At 40.2% G+C, this 19,168-nt stretch overlaps 2 long non-coding RNA genes across 2 annotated transcripts in view; both read left to right on the top strand.

The window, feature by feature from the left end:
• Positions 1-412: 412 nt before the first annotated feature.
• LOC129493017 (uncharacterized) overlaps positions 413-19,168 on the top strand; it is a 72,881-nt gene continuing 54,125 nt past the window's right edge. Inside the window, exons 1-3 of the long non-coding RNA XR_008661011.1 lie at positions 413-705; positions 860-952; positions 1,229-1,334. This is a non-coding gene — a long non-coding RNA (uncharacterized lncRNA). The remainder of the gene's footprint in view (positions 706-859; positions 953-1,228; positions 1,335-19,168) is intronic.
• On the top strand, positions 6,318-17,678 carry LOC129493016 (uncharacterized). Its single transcript, XR_008661010.2, has 2 exons — positions 6,318-6,541; positions 17,487-17,678. It is a non-coding gene; the product is annotated as an uncharacterized lncRNA (long non-coding RNA).

The raw sequence follows: 19,168 nt of genomic DNA, 5'->3' as shown, positions 1-19,168 counted from the left end.
CAAATCAACTTCTCAACTAGCGAGGGGTGAAAGGGTTAAAATACAGGATTTCTCTAATGAAAGGGTTCGCCTTAAAAGTGAGAAGAGGAATATTCATGTCTTTTCTGGTAATGGGAGGGAAATGTCCCAGAACCTGAGAGCTGCCATTCCTTTTGTCCTTTCATGGCTTGTTTTGGTCATTGTCATGGTGATTGTCAGTGGTCATGGTGCCATTTAGCATGGAAATGTGATGATAATGGAGCCCCAGGTCTTTTCGAAGTGATTTGATTGGCTGTCTTGGTTCTTACCAGTCTCAGCTCGTAAGGGTTGCAAAGCGAATTTTTTATTACAGGTGTCCTGTTTCTTAAAGATAAGCAGAGTTAAGGCTGGGTAGAAATTCAGCTATGTCATATTACCATTAAACTGTGTAACAAATTCCTCCTTTTCTCTATATTTACTCCTCATTCTTGAGGGGTATGAAGGGACAAAGGTCTATCTTCTATAACTTCTTTAAGCTGAATCCAGCTGTTGATATGGGCCCCATTAGAGGAGTGAAATTTTTCCTAGCTAGTCTTGGGTAGGTCTAGTTATCTCCTGGGTATAAGCCTAGCTGTTCATATTGCTATATGGCCTCAACTTGCTTAGACACAAAAGAAACAAGGCAGTTTAAGAAACAGGGCCCAAAGATCATGAGAAGTAGGATGTCAGCTAAAGTGCCCAGGAAGGGTAAGAACCATGTGAGATTAGAGATGGCCTGTTTTATAATTTTTCTATATTCCCTGAGGGCCCATGCCCTTTTGGTTAAATTGGTGCAACCACTTGGTCTGGTTGTAGATGACTTTAATGTATTTTTTTATTTATCTAAAATTATTTACCCAAGCACAACAGGAAGAGTTGGTGACTACACACACCCTACCTTGTTCTGCCAAGAGGTCATCAAGAGCCGGATGGTTATAACGCACGATATTGGCTAGTAAGTCTGGGGAGACTGTGAGGCAGATAAGGCCATCACCGGTCTTATTGGCTAAAGTTTCTATAACTGTTTGAAAGTTGTGGAGGGTAACTTCATGGTAGGCAAACCTTCCCTAAGGGGCAAGGAGACTGCCCACTATCCTGATGCCAGTCAGAATAAGCCTAATCGCCGTTTTATTCCTTGACCAAGAGGCGAATGGAAAACAAATATTTTGACTTCTCTGGGGGTTAGGTTCCCTAACTGCACTCTCCTTGATGTCATGTGTTTTCCAAACAGGGGTAGGCTCTGGATGTAACAGGGTGACTCCAAGAGCAAAGCTTAGAATATCTGCAAGCAAGACAAGTAGATTAAGCCCTGACAAAAAAGTATATGTGGTCCCAAGGTAACCTATCTGTTTGAGGTTTCTTGTCCGTCCTTTTGAAAAGGAACCTCAGGTCTGAGAGTGCTTCAGCTCTGTAAGTTGCACTTTCTTTCTTAGGTTCCATGGCTGCCTTTATCTGGGTGTGGTGGGCCCAAGGCATCACTCCCTGTAACTCTAAGGCAGAGTTAGTTGTGAGAATTACCAGATATGGTCTTGTCTATTTAGGTTCTAAATAATCTTGTGGTCTTCCCACTTTTAGGTTTTTAACAACACTTAGTCCTGGGTTGTAAAAGATGTAGGACCAAATGAGATGATGAAGGTAATCCTTGAATTCTATACTTCTGAAAGGCCTTTATTATTTTTCTAACCTTGGTAGCATATTTTATTTTTTTCATGTTTCTGAGGACCTCCTGGTTACCTTACCAGACCTGGACCAGTTGGCCATACATTAGCTCATAAGGGCTCAGTTTGATTTTTCCTTTTGGAGTTTTTCTTATTTTTAACAAGGCTGTAGGGAGTAATGAAATCCATGGGTTTTCTGGCTTTCTTTGGCTAAAGTCCTTTTAAGGGTCTGGTTGGTGTGCTCTATTTTGCCTGAGACTGTGGTCTCCAGGTGGTATGTAGGGATCATTTTATAAGCTCCAAGAAGCAGCCTTAGTAATGAAAGCTATAAATGCTGGTTCATTATCACTGTGGATTGACCAAGGCAGCTTGAATCTGGGGACCTTTGCCACCTCATGTGCAATTTCAGTGTGGGTGGCAAAGGCTTCTACCCATCCTGCAAAGGTGTCCGTAAGAACCAGGAGGTATATAAGTTTTTAGAGCCTCTGGGCATAACTGTGAAACCGATTTACCAAGCTTTCCCTAGGTGTCTACCTTGGTACTAGACCAGCTGAGTAGTCTCCCTTCCCTTCTCCCCACTGCATAAGGTGGATATTAGGGTTATTAACATAGCAGATGGGGCTAGTCTCAACTACCTCTTTGATTAGCTCCCTGAGGGTTGGGGCAGTTATACTTTTGCAAAGCCAGTGAAAGGGCCTCTTGATCAGTGAGTATTAGAATGGTTTTTGTTTTAACGGTCTGCAAGGCAACTGCTTTTGGGAAAAGAAATTGTCCATGAGGGCTTATTAGCCATCCTGACTGATCAACACTTTTGGTATAACCCCATTTGGAGGCTTTTTTCATTCCTTTTGAGAGTAAAACAGGATAAAAAGAGCAGGACCCAGGAAAGAAGGTGAAGGTGGCATTTGGAAAGTGACCTTCCCTAAAGCCACCTGTTTTGACACTAGGTTGGCTTTATTCTTTTCTTTAATTACCTTAACATCCCACTTCTGGTGGCTGCGGTAATGAACTACTGCCACTTGGGCTAGTTTTCTTACAGTCTCTAATAACCTTAAAATGATGGTGCCATTTTTGACCTGTTTATTATCAGAGGTTAACATGCCCCTTTTCCTCTAACTAGTGCCTTGTGTGTGTAAGATGGAATATTAGTACCCGGAATCAGCATATGCTTAAGTGCATTCCCTTCACTCGATTTTTATGCCCCGGTTAGAGCAACAAGCTCTGCCTTCTGTCCCTCAAAAGATGGGGCCTCTCTCTGTTCAGTATCACAAAGCCAATACAATGAAACTGAAAGTGAGGGTCAAGCAGTGCGGGCTTGACAGTGCAGGCTAAGAGCATCCTGGTAGAAGAGTGCCCGCTTCTACAGTATCAGTGAGAGAGACCATAGCATACCCTGCCCTCCCCTGTTCCTGTTGCATATAGCCTCTCCCATTGGTAAACCACTGAGATTCTGCATTCTCACTAGAGTCACGTTTAAGGTCCGGCCTACTGGAGTAAACTTACTCCATCACCTCTAAGCAGTTGTGAGATAAGTGACCATCTTCAGGTGGAAGGAGAGTGGCTGTGTTCAAGCTATTGCATACCTTCAAAGTTATGTGATGGTTGTCTGTAACTGGAGAGCATTGCCTGGGGACAGCCATTCTGCCCCCTTTCATTCATGAAGGTCTGGGTATGGTGGGGAGTCCAGATAGTTAGGGGTTGGCCAAAGGTTAACTTTTCTGTTTCTTTTAAAAGGAGGGCTGTGACTGCCACTGACCCAAGGCAAGGAGTCCAGCGTTTAGCAAGTAATTCCAGTTGCTTGGAAAAGTAGATCGTTTATCCAGGTCAGTGGGCCCAATCTTCAAGTTAGTATTACTAGAGCAATTCCTTCCTCTTATGAAACATAAAGATGAAAAGGTTTGTTTAAGCTGGTTAGGGCTAATGGTGGGGGCTTCGTGAGTTGGGTTTTAAGTTTTCAGAATGCTTGGTCACATTATGCCGTCCATTCAGAAGAATCAGTTGCTCCGGGTCCCTAGCTAAGGCTTCTCTAAATATTGTGGGGCAGTTTTTGAATGCCTGGGTCCACACAGTGATATAGGAGTGGGGCAAGGCAGTGCTTGGTAGAGACAGGCAGGTCCCTGGCAAGGGCTTCACCCCCGTGAAACTAGGTGAGGACAGGCACTCCTGCTTTCATGCCCAAATGTTGCATTTTTCAAGACCATCCTGACGCGCCAGGCCCCTATCCTAGGCCTATAAAAACCCAAGACCTTAGTGGGCAGACACACAGGCAGCCAGATATCAAGAGGAACACATCAGCAGAGGAAGACACAAGCGGCTGGACACGAGAGGATGGGGAGGGAGCATGCCAGCAGAAGAGCATACCGACAGATGCAGGCAGGCACGCTAGCACATCACAGGCCATCCACTAGTGAGATGAGGCAGAGTTTAGCTGGGGCAGTCAGAGAAAGTCTGCCCAACTCCAGGGGCAAACCGTCTCCCCTCTGACTCCCCCATCTGCTGAGAGCTACTTCTACTCAATAAAACCTTGCACTCCTTCTCCAAGCCCACGAGTGATCTGATTCTTCTGGTACACCAAGGCAAGAAACCCTGGGATACAGAAATCCTTCTGTCCTTGTGATAAGGAAGAGGGTCTAATTGAGCTGGTTATCACAAGTCGCCTATACAGGAAAACTAAAAGAGGTCCCTGTAACACACGCCCACTGGGGCTTCAGCTGTAAACATTCACCTCTAGACACTGCCGCGGGGTTGTTGCCCCACAGCCTGCCTGTCTGTATGCTCCCCTAGAGGTTCCAGCAGTGGGGCACTGGAGAAGCAAGCCACAGCCTCATCACATTCCCTGCGAGGGGGACAAGGGAACCTTTCCCGTTTCAACTGGGGCCTCGCCCAGGATCCTGGAAGGTGAGTGTGAAGGAATGTGAAAATGTCAGGTCTGCCTCTCTTCCAAAACCCTGCCACCTCTCTTTCTTTCCTGCGGGTAAGAGGCTCTGTTTCCCTTCACTGAGTTTTAAGTATAAAATAATTAGCAAATCTGGACAAAAATATATCCTAACAATATTGAAGACATGTTTAAAATTTTAATTTTATTAATTTGAAAACCATTTTTATCAAAGGTTACTAAATTCATGTGAACTTGAAGAGCATTTGGACTTACTTCATGAGTACTTATTTACTTATAAGCCACTTTGGTGGTATGCTGGACTTCCCACATAAGATAATACATCTGTACATACACAAAGATCCAAGAGCTTTTACCTCAGAATTTTAGCCATGAGATACAATACAGACTCACCATTTTATAAATGATAAAATAGTGGATTTAATTTTTTTTGACAAAATTGGAAAATTTGGGTAAAGCAGTATTTATGGCAGTTTTTTTTTTTTTTGTAATCCTCTTTTACAGTTTTTCTTCAGTTTCAAATGGGTTTTCAGTGTCTCCATTTCAGTTAGACCAGAAATAACAAGTCTTATCTCAGCACCAGCAACTGAATAACAGGGGATTCACAGCAGGCAAAAAAAGAGAGAGGAAAATAGCTTTAGAAAACTGCTTAACTCGGTAAGTGCAGGCTAGCCATTTGAATTCTAAATATCTCTTACTGTGCACAAAGCTACTATTTATCATTGCATGCAGGCATCCCTGATATCTCCTTGAAGGCCAGCTAGGCATCCTTGGCATCTCTCCTTTCAGGAGAGTAGCCAAGGCCACCTTGTCCTTGTGGCTTTGTCAAAGAGTAGGAGGAGGTGTTTTCCAAGAAGGATGAAACCCAAGCTTCTCCAGTGCAAGAAAAATGGTACGTTGGAGGTTTTTATAGATGTAAGAGAACAAACACTAAGAGGAGTAAACAGAGAGAAACAGAGAAGGACACACACACACACACACACACACACACACACAATTTAACTATAGGCTGTTTCCTAATCCTGCAGTCTAGACTGTCAGCCCTTCATTTCTTCTCTCATCTTTTCAAGAACCTTTTGCAGGCCCTCTACTTGGGGCATAGCTTTCTCACCTTTGCCGAGACACTTAAGGGAGTCTTGCGACGTAAGGAGCCATTTACTGAGGGTGGGACAATAATGTGGTGCCAGGAGACCCCATGCAGAACCATAATCCTGGGAAAATGTCCCATCATACATTGCTCAGCGGGTCCTTCCCAGTACAGTTTTATAACCCTTTGCCTGCCTACTTCATCACAACAATAATATATTACATTCCTCAAAGCTGACCCCTGGCACCGAGAGTCAGGATAAATGTACATTCTTTGATGTAGGTGTTTATTGGTATGAACATTTTTTTACAACTGTTTTTGCTGCATCCCATAAGTTATATGTTGTGTTTCCATTTCATTTGTCTCATGATATTTTAAATTTCCCTTTTAACTGGTTGTTCTGGGACATATTGTTTAACTTCTCTGTATTTGCAAATTTACCAAAATTTCTGTTGTTATTGATTGTGACTGGAAAAGATGCTTGATATAATTTGATCTTTTCAAATTTGCTAACATTTGTCTTGTTACCTAACATCGATCTATCCTGGAGAATGTTTTGTATGTTCTTGAGAAGAATGTGTATTCTGTCGGATGGAATATTCTGTATAGGTCAGAATTCTTTGTCAGCTGATGCTGTCCGGTGCCAGTTGCTAGGTCTCCAGGGAGATAATGGGCTTCCCATAGAGGGAGGTGGACCATTTAGTCCAGGGCCCCATACTGGTTAACCAGTTCTGTTACTGACAAAGCTGGTCCCCTATAAGATGGAGTCTTTCCCTGTTCAGTGTCATGAAACCAAATATAGGAAACCGAAAGTGAGTTTCAAGCAGTGCAGACTTTTTTTAATGGCCATGGAATTGAGAAGTGGGAGCATGGCTCATGAGTGAACTGCTTGACTAGCAAAGGGTGAGTGGATTAAAATATGGGGTATGTCTAATGCATGGGGTGGGCATTAAAAGTGAGGGAAAGGATATTCATGTCTTTTTTGGAAATGAGTGGTGAACTTTTTGGAAATGGAGTGCTTCCTCCCTTTTTCTTCCTTTCATGGCTTCTTTTGGTCATTGTCACAGCAATTGTCAACTGTCATGGCACTGAAGGTAGTGTCATTTAGTGTAGAAATGAGATTATAATAAAGCCTGAGTCTTTTTGAAGTCATTTAATTGGCTATCTTGCTTCTAAACAATCTCAAAACAAAGAGCTCTGGTTCTAACCAGTCTGATTACAACGAGAATTTTTATCATAGGTGTCTTGTTTCTTAAAGATAGGCAGAGTTAGGGCAGGGTAGAAATTCAGCTATGTCACATAGGCATTATCCCAGGTAACAGTTCTTTAAATGCTTGGTAGAATCTAACGATCACACTATCGGGTCCTGGAATTTTCTTTGATGGAAGACTTTTTTTTTCCAGACAGAGTCTTGCTCTCTCGCCCAGGCTGGAGTGTAGTGCAGCAATCTCAGCTCACTGCAACCTCTGCCTCCCAGGCTCAAGCAATTCTCATGCCTCAGCCTCCTGAGTAGCTGAGATTACAGACTTGTGCCACCAAGCCTGGCTAATTTTTTTGTATTTTCAATAGAGACAGGGTTTTACCATGTTGGCCAGGCTGGTTTGGAACTCTTGGCCTCAAGTTGATCTGCTTGCCTTAGCCTCCCAGAGTTCTGGGATTACAGGTGTGAGCCACTGCACCCAGCTGAAGACTTTTTATTACTGATTCAATCTGTTTACTCATTATTCCAAAGCCTGTTTATTTTTAATGCCTCTTTTACATTTTTTCTTTTACATTTTTTGGTCTGTTCAGATTTTCTGTTTTTTTTTTTTTTATTTTAATGGTTCAGTCTTGGTACGTTGTATGTGTCTAGGAATTCATTCATTTCTTCTAGGTTTTCCGATTTTTTGGCATATAATTGCTTATAACAGTTTCATGATATTTTTATTTGATGTGAGTTGTAATATCTCCTCTCTAATATCTTGTTTATTTATTTGAGCCTTTTTTGTTTTTTCTAGATAAAAATTTGTCAATTTTATCTTTTTGAAGAAAACTCTTCATTTTGTTAATCTTTTGTATTGTTCTAGCCTCTATTTCATTTATTTCTGCTCTGATGTTTATTATTTGTTTTCTTCTGCTAACATTGGGCTTAGCGTATTCTTCTTTGTCTATTTTCTTAAGACAAAATGTTGTTTATTTGTTAATTTTTTTTAAGAGATGGAATCTCACTCTGTCACTCAGGCTGAAGTGCAGTGGCATGATCATAGCTCATCAGTCTAGACTCCTGGGCTCAAGTGATTCTCCCCCTCAGCCTCCTGAGTAACTGGAATTACAGGTGTGATCTTCCTTTTTGATGTTGGTGTTTATTGGTATAAACATTTTTTTAGAACTGTTTTTGCTGCATCCCATAAGTTTTGGTATTTTGCGTTTCCATTTTGTCTTGTGATATTTTAAATTTCCCTTTTAACTGGTTGTTCTGGGGCATGTTGTCTGGGAATTTTATGGCCAACGTTCTACAGGGCAACAGGTCATTGATTCTGATCCTGTCAGCATCTACCCATCTTATTGGTGGGCATCATCCCAGGGTGAACCTGTGAAAGATGTTGCTTAGTACTGCTTGGAGGTAAGGTATCTTCAACAAGCAACCTGGAGAAAGGAGGGTTATGGCCCAATTATATGGCTTCTGTGCAAGGCATGAAACCAGGAAGAGGCACATACATTTCTTCAGAAATTGCTCTTGTGGAGGTGGGAGACAGCAGGGGTGGTGCTCTCTATGACGGACCGAAATCCAGAGAACCATCTGCAGTTTTAGCATCGATTCATAAAGTCATAGCATAGCACTGAAGATCCTTAAACCCAAAACTCTGGACACATCCTCATTAACTGGGATACAATGCAGCAACTATGAATGAATATTCAATGGGCAGGCAGTATCTGTAATAGTGATAGATCTGAGAATTGAGATCAGTGGTGAGGACCTGTGAACTAGGTCCCCAGAGAATGACTGTCTTCGTATGTAATTCTTCTGTTTGCTTTCAGCTTATTTCTCTGTTCTTCCTCTGCTTTGCTCTGAATTATAGGGAGCTGATTGACCCCACAAATTCAAAAATCACCTTTCTTAGCTTCTTTGTCCATTGGCTTCTGGCTAAGCTTCATCAATGGGAAGCACTGGTGGGAAACTGGAAGGTGGAAGGAAGAGAGAAGCCAGAGTATTCTCTTTACCTTTTTGGTTTCAGACAGTATTTAGCAGTGGCTGTGTCTCCCTCTCCATAGTCCCAGCTCCCCTAAATTGACTCTGATTTCTCACTGCATGGCCCTGGCTTATCAGTTTGTATAACATCTTCTCCCTGTGTCTTTGCCGTCTTAGTAATGCTAGTCAATTCCTGCTGTGGTTAATTTGTTTCTTCTTTGTTTTATGATCCTCCTGGAAGCTTTATAACTAGTATGCCATATAAAATTTGATTTTCTTAATGTAATCACTTGTTATGAGTTTCCTGACACAATTGACTGTCCAAGAGCCTTGGGCAAGAGGGAATGCAGAATGTGGGATATGGGCTGGGATATCTGTTAGCATAGGCTTGTTCCAGCAGGCAGGCTGGGCTAGAATCAAGGGAAAATTGAGCCATAGATTCTAGGGGCAAAACTAGAATCAGGCCTCATAAGCAGCCAATTAGTCTTAGTATGCAAGGGGTTAGGCAGAAAGAAAGAAACTAGTGTAACCAAGTAATCTGAGTGAGGTCACAGAGAAGGAAGCACTATTTCAATATTGAAAAAAATGAGTGCAACTGTTTATTAAATATGCTCAATGTGGTACAATGAAGAAGTTATGTTGCCTAATACACAGCAAAATTTCTCTTCACCCTTCTCTCTACTCGGTTTCACTCACCATGACTGTTCTTTTACTACACATGTTTAATCTAATTACCTATCTATCTAATCTCTTTCTGGTCCAAACTCTTTCCTTTTGCTTTTTCCTTCCCTTGTATCTTTCCTAACACCTCTTCTCTTCCAGAAGGAGCCTTTTCTTATGTAAATCAATTGGAGGGGATGTATACTTATTATAATTTATTATATTTTTGTATCTCTCTCACAAAAGATAATAAAAACCAGAATGAAAATTGGAGATATTGGATCAGAATAAACTGGACTGAAAGAAAAGTGGAAAGATGAGCCCAGAGATATTACTCTCATTAGGACTAAAAATTACCTTTTATGTGATGATTTTGCCTTGTCCCTGCAAAAGGAAAACTTTGCTAATGGGACTCAACTGGTTCAAATAGTTGGGATCTAATGCTGCATGTGGAAATCAGCTGTTTTGAATTCAGAGCATGTTCATGCATACGGATAAATTATGTACTAGGTAGGTTTTCAATGCCATAGAGATCACACTCAATGGATGTTTAATAAATGAATGCATAATATGTGAAGTACAACATGGTATCTGACCAAGAATTCTAGAGAAAAATAGCTACCAGATATACATATGTTACTATAATAGAATTCATTCAGAATTCCAGTTTGGAATATAAGAAACAAATCCTTCAGGTTATGAGACTTGAAATCTCCTTTCCTCATCTTTCCCATTCTCGACGTGCTGATCAAATTCTTTAAACTCCAAGGGGATCAGATAAAAATAGGTATTTCTAGAAAGACACTTCCCAACCCAGGAACAAAATTTAGAAACTTAGATCTTCTTTTTTTGTTTGTTTATTTGACACGCAGTCTTGCTCTGTTGACAGGCTGGAGTGAGTGCAGCAGCGTGATCTCAGCTCACTGCAACCTCCACCTCCCAGATTCAAGCGATTCTTCTGCTCAGCCTCCCAAGTAGCTGGGACTACAGGCATGTGCCACCGCGCCCAGCTAATTTTTGTATTTTTAGTAGAGACGGGGTTTAGATCTTCCCTTGTTTTTTAATATGGCTCCAAGGAGTGGCTTATGAGCTTCAACTTATTGCTTCTGATTAAGATTTCATTTATCCTTTACTGTTCATCAGAACAGAAAATCCTTGCATTCTTTTCTATCCTAGCCTATCTTTAAAATGAACTCAGCTCTTTGGAAGATAATAAGCAGCTTATTGGTAGCAACAAAAGGGGGAATATATCAGAAGTGAAAAATAGCAACAACCTTAGGTGTTCTCAAATATTTTTAAAGTATCAGTTATAAATAACATGAGAGCTACAGATACTAGTTAATGGTGAGAAACTGGATACTTTCCATCTAAGATCAAGATAAGATGAAGAGGTCCCCTTTACCACACCTATTCAATACTATCATGGAAGTGGTAGCTAATGCAATAAAACAAGAAAAAGAAAGAAAGAAATATAATAGTCTTTGTTCACAATGAGCATGATAAAATCCCAATTAATCAACAATGACAACAAAATATACTGGAATTAATAAGGATGCAGGATACTAGGTTAGCATATAAAGGTTGTTTTTCTACATACCAGCAATAAACATAACAATGCCATTTGCAATAACACCCAAAAATGGAATATTTGGACATAATTCTAACAAAATATGTACATAATTTATATGCTAAAAGCTATTAATACAAAACTCTGTGGAAAATCAAAGGAGCTCTAATTGAATGGAGTGATATTCCATGTTCATGGATTAGGAAACTCAGTGTTGTAGAGATGTTTCTTCTTCCCAATTTGATCTATAGATTCAACATAAATCTCAAATCTATAGATTTCAACAAAATCTCAAAAAGCTATCTTTTCAATATTGACAAATTCATTCTAAAATTTATATAGAAAGGCCAAGAACCTAGAATATCCAATATAATATTGAAGAAGAAGAAAAAGTTGGAGAAATTCTATCCAATTCCAAAACTTACTATAATATCAGAGTAATCAACACAGTGTGATACTGGTAAAAGACCAGACACTTAGATAAATGGAAGAGAATAGAAATATAATCACACAAATATAGTAAACCAATCCTTTATAAAAGAATAAAGGCCACTAAATAGAGAAATAATAGTCCTTTCAGCAAAGATGTGGGAACAATTGAAACCAACATGCAAAACTTAACCTAGACACAAACCTTATATCTTTCACAAAAATTAACTCAAAATGGATCATAGACTTAAATGTAAAATACAAAATATTAAACTTCTTGAAGAAAATATAGGTGACCTATGGTTTGACATTAAATTTTTGACACACACTAAAAGCATGATACATGAAAAATAATTTAATGTTAGATTTAATTAAAACTAAAAAATATGTTTTTTGAAAGGCACTGCTAAAAGAATAAAAAGACAGACACACAAAGAAATTTGAAAGAGAATATTTGGAAAACAGAAAATGTATATTCAATAAAAGATTTATATTCAAAACATAGAAAGAGTTCTTGGAGCTCAACTATAAAAAAAAAAGGAAACCAGGCATGGTTACTAATATCTACAATCCTAGTGGTTTGGGAGGCCAAAGTGGGAGGATTACTTGAGGCCAAGAGTTTGAGATTACCCTGGGCAATAAGTGAGACAGAAGAAGAAGAAGAGGAAGAGAAAGAGGAAGAAGGGGAGAAGGAGGAGGAGGAGGAGCAGGAGGAGGAGGAGGAGGAGGAGGAGACGTGTATACATAGGTATACACCATGGCATATGTATGCCTATGTAACAAACCTGCACATTCTGCACATGTATCCCAGAACTTAAAGTATAATAAATAGGAGTGGTGAGAGAGGACATCCCTGTCTTGTGCCAGTTTTCAAAGGGAATGCTTCCAGTTTTTGCCCATTCAGTATAATATTGGCTGTGGGTTTGTCATAGATAGCTTTTATTATTCTGAGATACATCCCATCAATACCTAATTTGTTGAGAGTTTTTAGCATGAAGGGTTGTTGAATTTTGTCAAAGGCCTTCTCTGCATCTATTGAGATAATCATGTGGTTTTTGTCTTTGGTTCTGTTTATATGCTGGATTACATTTATTGATTTATGTATGTTGAACCAGCCTTGCATCCCAGGGATGAAGCCCACTTGATCATGGTGTATAAGCTTTTTGATGTGCTGCTGGATTTGGTTTGCAGTATTTTATTGAGGATTTTTGCATTAATGTTCATCAAGGATATTGGTCTGAAATTCTCTTTTTTGGTTATGTCTCTGTCAGGCTTTGGTATCAGGATGCTGGCCTCATAAAATGTGTTAGGGAGGATTCCCTCTTTTTCTAGTGATTGGAATAGTTTCAGAACGAATGGTACCACTTCCTCCTTGTACCTCTGGTAGAATTCGGCTGTGAATCCATCAGGTCCTGGACTCTTTTTCATTGGTAAGCTATTGATTATTGCCACAATTTCAGAGCCTGTTATTGGTCTATTCAGAGATTCAACTTCTTCCTGGTTTAGTCTTGGGAGGGTGTATTTGTCGAGGAATTTATCCATTTCTTCTAGATTTTCTAGTTTATTTGCATAGAGGTGTTTGTAGTATTCTCTGATGGTAGATTGTATTTCTGTGGGATCAGTGGTGATATCCTCTTTTTCATTTTTATTGCATCTATTTTATTCTTCTCTCTTTTCTTCTTTATTAGTCTTGCTAGCAGTCTACCAATTTTGTTGATCTTTTCAAAAAACCAGCTCCTGGATTCATTAATTTTTTGAAGCGTTTTTGTGTCTCTATTTCCTTCAGTTCTGCTCTGATTTTAGTTATTTCTAGCCTTCTGCTAGCTTTTGAATGTGTTTGCTCTTGCTTTTCTAGTTCTTTTAATTGTGATGTTAGGGTGTCAATTTTGGATCTTTCCTGCTTTCTCTTGTGGGCATTTAGTGCTATAAATTTCCCTCTACACACTGCTTTGAATGTGTCCCAGAGATTCTGGTGTGTTGTGTCTTTGCTCTCGTTGGTTTCAAAGAACATCTTTATTTCTGCCTTCATTTCATTATGTACCCAGTAGTCATTCAGGAGCAGGTTGTTTAGTTTCCATGTATTTGAGCAGTTTTGAGTGAGTTTCTTAATCCTGAGTTCTAGTTTGATTGCACTGTGGTCTGAGAGACAGTTTGTTATAATTTCTGTTCTTTTACATTTGCTGAGGAGCACTTTACTTCCAACTATGTGCTCAATTTTGGAATAGGTGTGGTGTGGTGCTGAAAAAAAATGTATATTCTGTTGATTTGGGGTGGAGAGTTCTGTAGATGTTTATTAGGTCCACTTTGTGCAGAGCTGAGTTCAATTCCTGGATATCCTTGTTAACTTTCTGTCTCGTTGATCTGTCTAATGTTGACAGTGGGGTGTTAAAATCTCCCATTATTATTGTGTGGGAGTTTAAGTCCCTTTGTAGGTCACTCAGGACTTGCTTTATGAATCTGGGTGCTCCTGAGTTGGGTGCATATATATTTAGGATAGTTAGCTCTTCTTGTTGAATTGATCCCTTCACCATTATGTAATGGCCCTCTTTGTCTCTTTTGATCTTTGTTGGTTTAAAGTCTATTTTATCAGAGACTAGGATTGCAACTCCTGCCTTTTTTTTGTTTTCCATTTGCTTGATAGATCTTCCTCCATCCCTTTATTTTGAGTCTATGTGTGTCTCTGCACGTGAGATGGGTTTCCTGAATACAGCACACTGATGGGTCTTGACTCCTTATCCAGTTTTCCAGTCTGTGTCTTTTAATTGGAGCATTTAGCCCATTTACATTTAAAGTTAATATTGTTATGTGTGAATTTGATCCTGTCATTATGATGTTAGTTGGTTATTTTGCTTGTTAGTTGATGCAGTTTCTTCCTAGCCTCGATGGTCTTTACAATTTGGCATGTTTTTGCAGTGGCTGGTACTGGTTGTTCCTTTCCATGTTTAGTGCTTCCTTCAGGAGCTCTTTTAGGCCAGGCCTGGTGGTGACAAAATCACTCAGCATTTGCTTGTCTGTAAAGTATTTTATTTCTCCTTCACTTATGAAGCTTAGTTTGGCTGGATATGAAATTCTGGGTTGAAAATTCTTTTCTTTAAGAATGTTGAATATCGGCCCCCACTCTCTTCTGGCTTGTAGAGTTTCTGCCGAGAGATCAGCTGTTAGTCTGATGGGCTTCCCTTTGTGGGTAACCCGACCTTTCTCTCTGGCCACCCTTAACATTTTTTCCTTCATTTCAACTTTGCTGAATCCGACAATTATGTGTCTTGGAGTTGCTCTTCTGGAGAAGTATCTTTGTGGCGTTCTCTGTATTTCCTGAATTTGAATGTTGGCCTGCCTTGCTAGATTGGGGAAGTTCTCCTGGATAATATCCTTCAGAGTGTTTTCCAACTTGGTTCCATTCTCCCCGTCATTTTCAGGTACACCCATCAGATGTAGGTTTGGTCTTTTCACATAGTCCCAAATTTCTTGGAGGCTTTGTTCATTTCTTTTTATTCTTTTTTCTCTAAACTTCTCTTCTCACTTCATTTCATTCATTTCATCTTCCATCACTGATACCCTTTCTTCCAGTTGATCGCATTGGCTACCGAGGCTTCTGCAGTCTTCGCGTAGTTCTTGAAACTCGGCTTTCAGCTCCATCAGCTCCTTTAAGCCCTTCTCTCCATTGGTTATTCTAGTTATCCATTCATCTAATTTTTTTTCAAAGTTTTTAACTTCTTTGCTATTGTTTTAAATTTCCTCCCGTAGCTCGGAATAGTTTGATCGTCTGAAGCCTTCTTCTCTCAACTCGTCAAAGTCATTCTACGTCCAGCTTTGTTCCGTTGCTGGTGAGGAACTGTGTTCCTTTGGTGGAGAAGAGGTGCTCTGCTTTTTAGAGTTTCCAGTTTTTCTGCTCTGTTTTTTCCCCACCTTTGTGGTTTTATCTACTTTTGGTCTTTGATGATGGTGATGTACAGATGGGTTTTTGGTGTGGATGTACTTGCTGTTTGTTAGTTTTCCTTCTACCAGACAGGACCCTCAGCTGCAGGTCTGTTGGAGTTTGCTAAAGGTCCACTCCAGACCCTGTTTGGCTGGGTGTCAGCAGCGGTGGCTGCAGAACAGCAGATTTTCGTGAGACCACAAATTCAGCTGTCTGATAGTTCCTCTGGAAGTTTTATCTCAGAGGAGTACCCGGCCGAGTGAGGTGTCAGTCTGTCCCTACTGGGGGATGCCTCCTAGTTAGGCTGCTCAGGGGTCAGGGACCCACTTTAGGAGGCAGTCTGTCTGTTCTCAGATCTCCAGCTGCATGCTGGGAGAACCGCTACTCTCCTCAAAGCTGTCAGTCAGACAGGGACCTTTAAGTCTGCAGAGGTTCCTGCTGAATTTTTGTTTGTCTGTGCCCTGCCCCCAGAGGTGGAGCCTACAGAGGCAGGCAGGCCTCCTTGAGCTGTGGTGGGCTCCACCCAGTTCGAGCTTCCTGGCTGCTTTGTTTACCTAAGCAAGCCTGGGCAATGGCGGGCGCCCCTCCCCCAGCCTGGCTGCTGCCTCGCAGTTTGATCTCAGACTGCTGTGCTAGCAATCAGCGAGACTCCGTGGGCATAGGACCCTCTGAGCCAGGTGCGGAACACAATCTCCTGGTGTGCCGTTTTCCAGGCCCGTTGGAAAAGCGCAGTATTAGGGTGGGACTGACCCGATTTTCCAGGTGCCATCTGTTACCCCTTCCTTTGACTAGGAAAGGGAACTCCCTGACCCCTTGAGCTTCCTGAGTGAGGCAATGCCTCGCCCTGCTTCGGCTCGCACGCAGTGCGCTGCACCGACTGTACTGCACCCACTATTTGGCACTCCCTAGTGAGATGAACCCGGTACCTCAAACGGAAATGCAGAAATCACCCGTCTTCTGTGTCACTCACGCTGGGAGCTGTAGACTGGAGCTGTTCCTATTTGGCCATCTTGGCTCCACCGCTTTCTTCCCATATTTATGGGAACCTCACTTAATCACTAGTAATTCCTTGGACCTGGAATAGAACTTTAACTGCAGTGATTATATAATTTATTGTCCAGAATGGGACACTTTGGAGACTGAAAGGATAGCTATTATATAGTTTCACTGGGACAACGATAGCCAGCTAGGAGTAATCTGGGTAAAATCAGGTTATCCTATTTTTTCTTCTTTTTTTTTTTTTTTTTTTTTTTTTACCTAACATGCCCTCTATCTGTGTACTGCTTCCTTCCTCTGTCTCCATCTAGGAAAAGACAATGTTTACATAGATGACAACAGTGAATTTGGGGTTTCTAGAGCCCTGAACTAAGATTAAAGCTAGACTGCTGGTGACTGTTTTCTTTTATCACCAAGAAAGACTTGGAAGTTTAACATAGAAATTAAAGGTGACAGCCTCAGTATGTGGTGGTAAAAAAAGAAGAGAGAACTCGTTAAGACATGCTTCTCCCACCCTAAATCCCTAACACAAAGCAATTCTAGCAACAAATAAGCAGCCAGAAGTCAGTGGAGGTTACGGGTCTGGGTCTGTACCAAATGGGTGAAGGGAGAATGTGGACAAAGGGTAACCTAGTGTGGTGATGTAATGGCAAAAAGGGCTTCACAGCCATTTGGGATAGCAATTCCATGAAATGAAATCTATGTTGGCTTGGTATGTGTTATCATTTTAACAGAAGTTTAACATTGGAAATTGTTTCAATCCGAAGTACTATTGATGTAAAAGCCACATTTCTGTACGTGTCTGCAAGCATCTTCAGAACAGTATTGTGCCTTATGGACCTTCATTTTTTTAACCACCTTTTACAATGCCCTCAACATTGTAAAGCTCATTGATGTTCATGGAGATGAATAGTTACATGTACATTTCAAAACCTAGAAAAACCCACTATGGAAGATTTTTGTCACTGATTTGCAAAAAATGTACTGCACTAAAATGTATAGTTTGTAAGGTCTTAGTTGGCTCGGACCCCCTGTATCTGCCTTGCTTGTACAGTGGAATCCTCAGTCTTACCTCATCTAAAATATTCTATTGTGTTTCTCGCTAATCCAGCAATGTTCTTTTATTGATGAAGCTGTCAGAAGAGAGAAAAATCCGAGGGTGAAAAGATAAAGGAAAAGAGAAAATAAGAATAGAAAATGGCTGACAGATGAGAAGAAATGGCTTGAAATACCTGTTGGAAATTTCTATCTGATGACACAAACACTCCATTACCACGGCTTCATAAATTCACATCGTAATCTCTCTCTCTTCAGTTTTCCTTTTCCCCAGTTGCTTTATAATACATAAAATAATCTAGAGAGAACTACAGAAAACAAAAATTAAAATGCAAACTTATTCCCAACAAGCTTTCTTTTCCTTGTAGATGTATGCATCACTTTTTAAAATATTTCCCATGGTTTTACTTCATTCATATTAGAACCTAAGCTCTGCAAGAAGACAGTAACTTTTTATTATTTTACTATCATAGACATCAATTAAATATCAGCACATAAGGCTAATGACATTTAATTATCTAAGATTTTTTTTGAGAAAGTATTTACCAAGATTTTCACTGACCTTCTGTGTCAAACTCTGGGCTCTTCTTCATCATTGGTACTTGCCTTTCTGAGATATTCAATATCATTAAACACCCTCTCCTTCAGGTAGCAGGCTGTTCCATTTTACCATTCTTCCTGCTTGTTCTTCACCTTTTATTTTTTGTCTTTAAAAGAAAAGATTATGTTCTTTCTCCTTCATAAAAATATGTTCCAGCCATACTGAATTACTTCCTGTGCTTTGTGCCCACTGTGTTACCTCATGCCTTCCTGCCTCTCTCTTTGCTTCTCCTGACACCTGAAACACCTGCCAACCCCTCTTTGCCAAGTAAATGTTCCTCAGTGACTCAGCTGAGATCCGGATTTTGGATGTATTTCCTAATCTTTCCAGGCTAAGGCAAGGAAGTTGTTTTGTTATGTACTCGTCTGATATGCTCTTTAGGTCACTTATTTCATTGTATCGAAACATTAATTTCCTTAACTATCTCATTAGATTGTGAGCAGTTTGAGGTCAGGAATTGTGTCTTATTAATCCGAAATATGTCTAACACATAGAAGGCATAATAATAAACACATCATTAGTGCTAAGTCAGTAAAGATGTGTGCATTATTTTCTAACCGTAACAAATGAGAATTCATTATTCTCTACTATAGAAATCTGTTCACCTTATGTGAGCATCGTTTTATTTTCACTGTTATATTTAGGCTTTTGCTGAAACATGCTCCCAGCCCCAAGAAGTCATTCCTCTACCACTTCAGAAGTTGTGGCAGCTGTTATATATTTTCAGCCTTGAAAATAGTAAGCTCTATATTTGGATTTGTTGGAAGGAATTAAAGTCTGTGCCTTTGGACAAAATAAGCCTTTCATTCATTACTCATAATTCCAGAGATACCCCTTGGGTGCTTTCACTTCTATTAGCCTGGTCAGGCTGACATCTGTTGCTTTGTCTCCTAAGACTTCTCTTGAAACTGTTAAATTGGATTGAAATATTTCAATTACTTTTCTATATGTGAATTCCTTCCACTATGATGAATTAATTGTAACATGAAATCCATGAAATTGTATTATTTTGATCTGAGTTCCTTACTAATTATTATGTGTCCTAATTATCTTTAATATTACATGTCCTAATTAAGGCTTTTTTCAAAGGGTTTTGTAACATTGTTGGAACTGTAGGTGAGACCGTCAGGGAGTCT

This window comes from Symphalangus syndactylus, chromosome 11, assembly GCF_028878055.3.
Source record: "Symphalangus syndactylus isolate Jambi chromosome 11, NHGRI_mSymSyn1-v2.1_pri, whole genome shotgun sequence".
NCBI classification, from domain to species: Eukaryota; Metazoa; Chordata; class Mammalia; order Primates; family Hylobatidae; genus Symphalangus; species Symphalangus syndactylus.
This window is presented reverse-complemented; position numbering and strand designations above follow the sequence as displayed.